General features: G+C 40.3%; 1 protein-coding gene across 1 annotated transcript in view; it reads left to right on the top strand.

The window, feature by feature from the left end:
* Positions 1–9,166, top strand: part of LOC120723632 (A disintegrin and metalloproteinase with thrombospondin motifs 2-like) — a 136,685-nt gene that overhangs the window by 37,404 nt on the left and 90,115 nt on the right. The window lies entirely within an intron of this gene.

The raw sequence follows: 9,166 nt of genomic DNA, 5'->3' as shown, positions 1-9,166 counted from the left end.
GTCAGTTGACCACCAGCTTGGGCATGCATGGAACCATGGGATCCAGCAGTTGTTTGCATTCTGCATTGCTTACAAGCACTCCAGGGCAGATTCACTGGAGTTGATGCTGGTTGAGATAAATAAGATGATGTAAAGGTCATCACGGGAAAGTCAAATGGATCATATCTTATTAGCAGTCTTTTATTGTAGTCATTCATATTTAAAATAATAATAACAAAGCTGCATTTCAACAGTAAGTAATTTGCAATTTATTTTAAAACTAACAGCAGGCATGAAATGAAGACCCAGAACTGAGCCCTGTGGGACACCAAAGGACAGTGGGAAAGAATTAGATGCATTAGATAGTGAATTAGATGTGATATAAGAGATAAGATTTGAACAATTTTAACTCTGTATCTAAAATGCCCAATATTTTGGCCAGTATGCCAACAGCTGTTTTTTTGCTAAGCCACATTCCTGGGGGGTTTGAGGTTGTGTGTGTTAACATTTTCGTTTTGTGTTTTTCTGGCTTAGAGTAGCCCTGCATTGATAAGCACATTTTTATGATCTGGTCTGTCACTTGTGGGCATCCATTGGTCCAAGTTGAATTGAAACTGCAACCCTTGATATTTTTACAAAGTTTTTTTATAGTGTGTGATTCTATCCATTTGGGATGCCTCAGCTGCTTTAGTGGCCCACAGGTCCAGACTCCAGATCTGCTATGGCTGGTTACCTTGCAGCTTTTAAAGGAAAGCCAAAACAAGAATGGATTAAAATGATTATTCGCTTCCCTTTTCAGGCAGCTTGATTGTTTGTTTAGAACAGCTTAATAAGTTCAACTGTTCTGTGCTCATAAAGGAAACAATAACTGCTGATAAGGCAATGTGGAATACAATTGGTCTAAGTGACCATGCAGTATACAGGCACTTCCTGTTACAAAGTATGAAATGCACTTTGTTATTTTAAACTTTTGCAAGAAAAACTTTTAATTTCTCTCAAATATTCACGCAGTAAAACTTGGAATAGGATTCCAGTCAGAACTGCAGTCTGAACCACATGATCCTGTAAATATGACAACTTTCAAACAACATTTTCTCATTTCAGGTTTCACACCTGCATTAGTTTTAACCCATCTCTTGCTTATAATTTATATCTGCCTCTCCTATTTTAGACTGAAGCCCCACCGTGTGTGTTTTGCTTGTATTTTATTTGCACTATGATGCAGTGAAGTTCACATCTGTCTGATGTTTCTTTGCTAATTAAAGCTGAATTATTGATAGTCTAGTTAATTATTCAGAGGAGAAGATTAGATATAGAAACAATGGAAAACACAGGTACAGCTGCACAACAGAAGAAGTGAGTGGGGAATTCATATGGACAGCGAGAAAAGGGACGGCATGGCTTTTATTCCTCTGGCTGTTTGCCACCCCTCTCACTCTTTGTGGCTTCCTCCACTCCTGTTGTTTTTTCTTCCGTTTTTCTTCATGTCTTCATCTTTTTCATATCCTTCCCAACAGACCAATGTTTCTGTCCTTGACTGTACAGTGTTTGTGTCTTCCTTAGTTCCAGGGTGTCTTCCTTTCCTTCTTTTTCCTACCTTCCTCCAAACATTACATCCTTCATCACTCAGTTTCTCCTCCCTTACCTCCTCTTTCTCGCCTGTACCTGCTTTTTACTCGTTTTCTCTGTGCCGCACCCATTAGACTTTCCTTCTCCCTGTTGCTATGACATTAGCTAGCTGGAGCAGTGTCAGGCTGGTCTTGAGGGATGAGACTAAAGAGCTAAGTCTTGCTCTTTTCATTTAATTACTCCCTCCACCCCAACCCCCCCTCCAAGCCTTATACCCCTGTATATCACCCTGCTTTTCCCTCCCTCCTCCCCCTTTTCCCCCCTTTCTCATCCTTATGCTGCTTTGCTTTTTCCACTTTTTCTACCTGACTCCACCTGTGTTCGATCATGCATCCTCTCCCTCATGTTCTGCCTGTCTCTCTGTCTTCAACTCACAAAAAAAAGGAGGAAGCGAAGACAGGGGGGACATAACATCACACCCACATCCTTTCTTAGCAACTGTTGGGATCACATGGGAGGCTTATAGAACTCCACCCTTTTGCCTCTTGCTTTTGCCTTCCTTTCTCGTTTGTGGAATAAAGCTATATAAAATGGCTATTTATTGTAAATGTGTTGCTAATTGTGGCTGTGCATACACAATCACTTCCTCACTGTGGCTCCACAAAGTGTGCGTCTGCCTGGTGTGTCTGATTCTGTGTTTTGGCCTAGGCTTGACCTTGATTACCACAGTGATGGTGAGGCTCCTCATTAGTGCTGGACTGGAGGAAACAGGGTAATGAGGGAGTGGTATTGTCTTTAGGCACACAAATGCACACGCATACACATGCGCGCACACAGATGCCAATGCACGGCTTCGTATTAGTGCTTTCACGCACCTGCTGACACCTGAGCTTATGCAAGATCTCATACATAAGCCTCATGTTCACACACATAAACACACACACACTCCTTCTGAGTACATCTCAGTCTCATGGCCCCCCACTCAGTTGTCTCGCCTCACCTTCTGTTTAGTGTTTTTTCTCTCCCACACACATTCTGCCTCTTCCCCTCGTCTCTGTCTTGCTCTCTCTGTTCTGCCCACCAGACAGACCTCGCAGACCTTGCTGCCCACTGAGTTCCTATGGACCCAGAACGCCACAGTGTTGCCCTCTGGTGGTAGCACTGACACCTCAGAGGCATATGCCTGGAAGACTTGATGAGAAATTTATGAAATATGGTGTAGTGGACTTTGATGTGTGGCAGCTTACAGGAAGTAGGGACTTTACAGGAAAAAAAATGCAAAAAATGTATTATTAAGTCAGAACAGTTTGAGAAACATAATACACAGACTTAAGAAATTAATCACATCGCTGCCTTTCACTGTATGGTGCAATTCAGTGATTACATTTTAGATCAATGGATAGTCAGGGAAAAGTTTTTAGTTAAGAATTCCCGTTTTTGTTCTCTTCCCTTAGTAATAATAATATTATAAGCTTGTCATAGTGTGTAGAGCTGTAATAAGAGAGATGCTGCAACATGGTTAGCCTGTCCAAGAACAAATACACAAATAAAATGTAAGGAACAGATTTAATATGTTTAAATCTCAGGGATTTAACAAGGACAGCTGGATACTGGATTACAAGATGTCGCCTTATTCATTCAAATGAAAGCTGCTTGTGGCACATATGGCCAAAAGAATTTCCAAACTTCCACTTTTAAGTATCTGGATGTTCTGTTTTTTGCTTCCCCAGTTTTAGGCCTGTGAGGACGAGCATTAGCATTCATCACAGTTGAGCTGGTAGAGCGCATACGTGAATAAGACTCCAGTCGAGCTGTCTGATTTCTTGTTGGCTCTTCACACACATTAAAGGGATAAAAACAAAAATAATCATAAAGCTCTTCTACAGTTTTTTTTAATGTTACCAGACAAAATTGATCAAATTTTCAAGAGACTCTTTCCTGATGAGTATCTCTGGGGGGGAAAGCTTTTTGGACCAGTCTGCAGTATGTGATGAGTAATTTAAATTGTACTAACACAGTCTGGCAGGGAGGCAAACCTGATCGTTAGCATGAATAAAATAAGACAGTTCACAACCACTTTATCAAGTAAGAACCAGACCTTGATGGTAACTTTTCATCTATCACTGAGACACAGTTCTGCTTAGCGAGAAGTGTGTTTTATAATTTTTTTTCCTTTTCAAAAATGTAAAATTTAAAACAGTTTAACAGTTTTGACACCACCATAACTGTAAAATTTTAAATGTGCTGTACGTGAAGTTGTTGTAGTACAGGAATGCTGGACACAAAAACATGCATAGACTGTAAATAGATGGGCATAGCCACCATGATGTCACCTACTGGTTTGCATTTTTTTTTTTGCTGTTTTCACCATCTCCGTCTTAGCTTTGTGAAACCACATCACAAGCACGGGTGGTGCACGGTGACTGTGAATCCAGTCATACAGTGGCAACTTCTCAATAACAAGGTGGCCCCACCCTAATGAATGCCCTGCTTTAACATTCTTCTGGACACTGATGGGGACCATAATTTACAAAAGTAAAGCTTGTGTTGTATACAGCAAGACTTGAAACCAGCCACTGATGTCTTTTTGCAAACACATAATCGTAAAAAAAAAAAAAAAAAAAAAATCAGGTTTAGGCCATTTCCACATAAGGTTCACTTTTCAGATTCCAAAGTTGCATCTGGAGAAGAAGCACTAACATACTCATACCAGGTTGGACTTGAAAAATCATCAGTCTAAATAATCAAAAACTGATTTTTTATGCAGGGGGAGAAATTATCTATAACTCTTGAGGTGCAGTAATAGGCATTGAATATCTAAAATGAGTGGTGCACCATAAACTGTTCGATTGTACATAAAGTATACCAACAGCATCTGTAGCCCACTGTTTCAGCATAATCAACTATGAGGGTATTCTTGAAATAAGATATGGAAATTTAGGATGGGAAAAAAGGTATGACAGACTGAATTGCATTAATAAATAACCCTACAGCTGGTCTCAATATGGCAGCTTTACCTTATATCTTCCTCCTACACTTACATGCAAATCTATAGGCATACACGAACAAGCAATAGGTCAGGTAGAGCTACGATGGACGGCATACCTGGAATTTTTGAAATGCTAGTTGAAGACCATTTGTCTGTGAGTAGAGTGAATAGATCAGCTTTCCAGTATGTGCATCAAGTCTGGGCCCATGTGAAAGGGAATATTTGCAATAGCAGTTGTGTGTATTTGTTCGGACCAGCATCTCGTTTCCCCCTGTCTACTTTCCCATCTTCCATCTATCCGACTAGAGGCTGATTAAATTTAAAATTTTTCAGTTTTGATTCCCCCTCCCCTTCCTCCCCATTGACACAGTGCAAGGGAGTGCTGTAACGATTCAAAGGTAGATCTTCTCCCTCGCACGCCACCTTCCTCCCATCCACTTGCATTAGTTGTGACAGATTCCAGGAAAGGAGCAGAAATGCAAAAATACAAGAAGAGAGAGGCGACGAGGCGATGACACAGGACAGGAGGATAGAGAGATCAAAGAAGGAAAGATAAGCCAAGGAAAAAAAACCCTGCATGCATTAAATATGTTCATTTAAAACACTGTTTACAAAGTGCTTGATGTGACACAGCAAGAACTGAGCTAAAACTCAAAGATAAGGACCAAAGGATAAGACGGATATAAAGGTGGATTTCAAGCAAAACTTCCAAAAGAACAGCACCAAGTCAGAGTGTAAGTTTACTATTGATGAGTGCTTGATTGACATTAAGAAAGCAATTGATCATTATAGCATTATCTGCAACTGGGGAAAAGGAATGTAAATATAGATCTGTACATATAAATAAGCTTTATAAGCTCTGAATGTTAAAATTTAACTTACATATTTTTAAGGTTTTGCACTTAATATTGATTATATACCAGGGGTACTTTGGGATCTGTAGAATAATGTGGGTGGGACACATCTGTAGACCATTTGTTCCTGCACTGTCGATGCTGTTTGTCAGGTTTTTTAAGCCCACAGTTTGTGTCTTTTAGTTTCAGCTTTCAGGTGTATTGTATCTGGGTATTGATTTTATTGCAAAAAAGAAAATACTATAGTCTATCCTACAAAGAGGAAGTATGGGCATGTCAATACAAAAGGGTTCTGAAGGAAATAACGCAGTGTTAGGGTGGAAAAATAAAATGTGCTTTGAACGAAGTAGGTGTTCATGTTTTCTGGCCACATAGCGACGCCGATGGCTTTGGACGGGTACATGTTGATTTTGCACCACAATAGTACAGCAGGAGCGCGCATTGATTCATCTAGAGAAATAAATCAAGAAGTATTCAGCAGTGGTCAAAGAGACACGACAGCAAAGAGGGTATTTTTTTATTAGTTTGTAATGTCAGTAGCCAAGAGAGGCAGGGAAAAAAAGAGTAGAAAAGGAGCAGGCCTTGCAGAGAAAATTCGGTATGAAAAGCAGTCTACCTAACATTTTATTCACAGTGTATTCTGTGCATGTACTGAGCAGTTTATATGTCTTAGTCTGGAAGACTACTCTTGCAGTCGTTCATCAAGAATTCTGCAATCACACATTTTATTTTCCTCTTTAGTAAAGTACTGGTTCACATAATCAACACAGAGCCCAATGCTGTGGTCTCTGTGGTCTTTATAGACCTCTCCTTCTGTGTAATGAGTAAGCATGCATTGCATGCACATGCATACTCCTGCATGTGGGGTCAAAAGGGTGGAGAGCAAGGGGCAACTCCCAGTTATAGCAGAAATTTGATTGGCTCTTGTTGCTGCCCTGACACGGTTTGATTGGCTGTTAGGGCTAGGAGTCAGCGCAGTGAGCAGGTAGGGGTGGGTCTTTGCTCAGCTCTGTTGCTAGGTTACAGGTATACCCAATAGATGTGAAGATAAAGAGATAGAGTAGAGATAAGGTTGAGGATGGGCGTTAATCGGAGTGTCTATGTGCATGTGTGGAAGTGTCACAGTGTGTGTTTGTAGGTGATTTTAGGCATCAGGGAGAGGTCAATGGGTCAGGAAAGAACAGTGACACTGAAAGAAAAATAGTGAGAAGGCTTACCTGGAAAAGACAAGATAGGAGTGGGAAAAAAGCCACTTTGAAGTCTTCAAGTCTGCATACAAACATTCCAACAACCCCAGCTGACAGCTTATACAAACAACTGTAATACGGACAGAATATGGAGAGATGTGAAAAAAACTGAATTTTCTTGCTGTTTTATTTGGTTGGTTCTAGTTGGTTCTGGGATGCTTGTATAACACAATATGTCATGGTTTTGCCACAGACCTCAAAATTCACAGGTGGAGCTGTGTACGTATTACCGGCCAGCAGATCCGAGGCCTGTGGTTGATTTGTAATTCATTAAAGTGCTGTTGTATTAATCGCAGACTGCTCTAGACAACACTGCCCCGAGAACAGCTGTTCCGCTACACTTAGATTGCAATCATAGAGCGGTCAGTTGCCACTAATCGGGGTCATTTATCAATCTGTACGACCACGCACAAAACTGTGAACACACCAAAAGAAGAATGCAGACACAGTCGCGCGCGCACACACACATACTCACTGATCGATGGCAGGGCTTGGGCAGTGAGAAGGATTGATGGGTACTTGGCTGGAGCTTTGTGTGTGTGTGTGTGTGCGTGTGTGTGTGTGTGTGTGTGTGTGTGTGTGTGTGTGTGTGTGTGTGTGTGTGTGTGTGTGTGTGTGTCACTAAGAGTGTTTGCTGGCATGAGCACAGGAAAGGCTGGGAGCACACAAAGGCTAAAGATCTGTAAAGATTAACCTTCAGTCCATTAAAATGTGTGTCAGCCCTGTTCCCTACAAATCAGCTGGACTGCACAATTAATTGTGGACTTTGTGTTTCAAATTATTTCCACAGATCAGTTTTTCATGCCAAAAAAACAAACAATTTTGGAACAATGACAGATTTATTGACACTTTATAAAATTATCTCAGCAAGGTCACTTAATACCTTGTTCCACAGCTTTTTATTCACATCTTAGTCTTTTTTCACCATGCAGAGGTCATTGTCGACTCGTTTGCCAGCATCAATGCTTTAAGTGTAATCTGTTACATGCATAACTCACGCCATAGGTTTGTTAATGCATTTACTTTTATCCTTGCATTAATTTGTTAGTGTATATAAATAGACTGTAAACATCTGTTAAATTCTTTATGAAAGAAGTGATTTAAAGTTTCATTTTTTTCTCATATGAACATTTAAATGCCCTTGTAGCTCATTTACACTGCATTAAAACGGTTTATAAACAGTAAATACAGTGTAATTAACATCTTGATGCACGCTCAATAATCCAGGTAAGTAAATCCCGAAAAGTAACTTCCCAGCCCATTGTTCATTCAGTGGTGCTGGTTTCAGTCATTATGCAAATGTTCTGTTTATAAGGTTGGGGAAACCTGCAGTCAGCTGAGACTGAAGAAGTCACTTGGATGAATGACAAAACGTTTCTCCCACTGAAACCGCTATGTCCAGATGAAAAGAATCAACTTTTTGGGAGTGTAATTAACAGTTAAGTGTTAACAAGATACTTTGATTAGGGATGGGTATCGTTTAGGTTTTATCCGATACCGGTGACAAATTGGTACTTTTGAAACGGTGCCGGTGCTTAAACGGTGCTCGAACCGGTGCTTAAAGAATGGAGAACACAAACTTTGTCCAAAAACCTCTTATGTTTTTATTTTTAGCAGTCTCTTTTTTTCTGCAAAATGATAAGCACTGTCCAGCTCACGCACGGGGCGATCCACGCTAACTCGCTAATGGAGATTTACCACACCCGCAGTAGATGTGCTCGGTGTGAGGTCTTGCAGCAAGCTATCAAATACATTACATTTCTCGGCTTTAAAAAAAAATGCTATGCGTCGCCAGGTTTCATCAGATTCTAGGTATTACCTCCTTTGCACAGTATCACCTTAAAGCACTTGTTGCAGGCTGCTGAGTTTGCATCTTTTGCTGTGAAGTACAGCCAGACGTTAGACCACTTCGCCTTGGGCATTTTTAGTCTGTAGCTCTGCTCTAAAAGAACGTACGTACCCGGGCCCGCCTACTATCCTTGGAAAGGTAAAATGATTGGCTAGAATCCAAAGTGTATGACATCTCAGGAAAAAAAATAAAGCACCGAAATGTGCGCTGCTTTTCGGTCTGGTTACTACCGTTTATCGGTACCCACCCCTAACTTTGATACAGTTGTACACTTATGAATAAAGGGCGACTCAAACCTATGTCCTATCAACAACCAAATTCCCCCCAACAAAGTGATTTCTGGAGGAATTATTAATGTAGTTCCATGAGATTCTCTGAATCTTTTGATGATTGTGTACTGTATATCATAAGATATTCAAATAATTCCATAATTCATAGGAACATATTTTTTTATATTAGTGAACCTCTGCCCATCTTCACTGTTAGATCTGCCTGTCTATTCATCTTACGGACCTGTTGCCAATTAAAAAACTTAGCTGCAAAACATCTTTTTAGCATCACATACTTTCCCAGCTTTTTATTGGTCTGTTTCAACTTTTTTGAGAAATATTGCTGCCACTAAATTCAGAGCTAATATATATTTTTTAAAATGGCGCATTTTCTCACTTTAAACATTCAA

This window comes from Simochromis diagramma, unplaced genomic scaffold (assembly GCF_900408965.1).
Source record: "Simochromis diagramma unplaced genomic scaffold, fSimDia1.1 OVJJ01000685.1, whole genome shotgun sequence".
NCBI lineage: Eukaryota > Metazoa > Chordata > Actinopteri > Cichliformes > Cichlidae > Simochromis > Simochromis diagramma.
The sequence above is the reverse complement of the archived record's forward strand: the minus strand, read 5'-3'. Positions and strand labels throughout refer to the sequence as shown.